Below are 2,088 nucleotides of genomic sequence, written 5' to 3'. Positions count from 1 at the left end.
ATCCTCCTCTTCATTCCCCTTCTCATCCTCTTCTTCCTCCTCCACCACCTCCTCCTTCTCCTCCTCTTGGTCTTCTTCCTCCTGCACCACCTCCTTTCCCTCCTTCTCTTCCTTCTCCTCCTCCTCTTCATTCTCCACTACTCTTCCTCTGCCCTGACCCCTGGTCCACCACGTCCCCTTAACTCCTTTGCCTCACATGATTCGGGTGACTGATCCTCATCCTACCGCACTGACCTGAGGCACAGTAATTCTGTATGGATAAGTTCATTAGTGTGTGTGTGTGTGTGTGTGTGTGTGTGTGTGTGTGTGTGAGTGTGTGTGTGCGCTTGTGTGTGCACGCACACATGTGCATGTGTTTATAGTGGTGTGTTAATGTGTGTTTGGGCTGATAACATGACAGGTGGAGGGGGGTCAAGCTGTCGCCGTGGTGACCATATGTCGGAAACCTCCGGCTCAGCAGAAAGGGAAACTACAAAGCGAGCAACCCTCCTATGCCAACACAGGTTCTGTGAGCCGGCTGTCTAACATTTTGTGTGTTGGCTCCCAAAGGAACAAACCTCATCTCAAAGCTGCAACACACACACACACACACACACACACACACACACGCACACACGCACACACACACGCACGTCACACACAATCGCACAGGGAGAAGAAAAAGAGATAAAATAGGACTTTTTCTTTATTTATTTCCTTTCTTTCAAAGATGGCCTTCGAGCAGGATGGGGAAGAATGACTCCTGACTGCTGGCTTTATATCCCCAACTCATTTGTGTGGCAGAATGTAATGCATCTTTAATAAGGCTGCTTCTGTAACGCAGAGAGATAATTGTGTTGAGGTGAGGGTTTAATCTCACGCGCACCCCCCACCACACACACACACACAGAGAGACAGATACAGAGAGAAAGAAGAAGAGCAAGAAAGAGAAAGAGAGAGAGAGATATTGCAAAGAGCGAGACCTTTATCTCCTTAGGAGATGCTCAAGTGTGCGCGGGGGTCTGCCGACAAGACGGATGACTGGAACAGAAGCAATTTGATGGTCAGGGCCCGTGAGTGATTTGTCATGTCGAGCCGAAGCCCTTTGATCTCAAGTTTACAAACCCATTAATGGCTCCTTCCAGCATTTTGGCCGCGGAAAGCTTACACGCGCCTATCGCTCTGTGCTGCTTTTTGCTCTCCCTCTCCCTCTCCCTCTCCCTCTCCCTCTCCCTCTCCCTCTCTCCCTCTCTCTCTCTCTCTCTCTCTCTCTCTCCCTCCCTCTCTCTCTCCCTCTTGTTTCATAAAGCCTCTTTGGATGATTCACTCGGCGGCGTTCAGCAGTTGAAAAACTCGGCATTGCCAGCAAAATAAGAGGGGGGAAAAGTCAAACGTGAGCAATAAAAACACCTGGTGTAAAATTGCCTCAACATGGGCTCAGCACGAGAAGCTTGCAGTAAGCAGCAGTGATATGCCAACCACCCCCTCTCCCAATTTTATGGCAACTTGAGCACATAAAATCCAGCGCAGCTCCACTGACACCCCCACACAGTACATGTCTCTTTTTGTTGCTCTGTCCCTATTCATTTTACCATGTCATAAACACAACAGAAATGTGCCACATACTGTAACATTTTTCACACGCCAATCACATCTCGATCCCATTTCTTTGTCTTGTGTGAAATGAAATGTGTTCCTCTCTACCTTCAATCTTTTTATCTGCAGATGAGTTTGCATATGCGGATACATCTGCACTCACAATTTCTCACTCTGTCCTTTTTTAATTTTAATATGCGACAAGTATTGCAAAAAAATATATATACTTTCTTTCCTCTTCTGGGTCCTCTATCCCTCTCTGGAGGAGGAATTTCTCTATTTCCGTCTCTTTGCCTCTATCCTTATTTTGTGATCTCTCCAACTCTCCTCTTATTTTCTCTGCTTTCCCATCTTGCTGGAGTTTTAATTTTAATATAAACTGGGGGAGAGAAATAAAGAGCTTATGGCACTGTGAAAACAATCCCACAGAGAATACCACCCCGAAAGCCCTTAATACACGTGCGCACAGAGACACTCAGACGCACACAGACACACACACACGCGCGCGCACAC

This window comes from Sardina pilchardus, chromosome 21, assembly GCF_963854185.1.
Source record: "Sardina pilchardus chromosome 21, fSarPil1.1, whole genome shotgun sequence".
In the NCBI taxonomy this organism is placed as follows: domain Eukaryota; kingdom Metazoa; phylum Chordata; class Actinopteri; order Clupeiformes; family Clupeidae; genus Sardina; species Sardina pilchardus.
Note: the sequence above shows the minus strand (reverse complement) of the source record.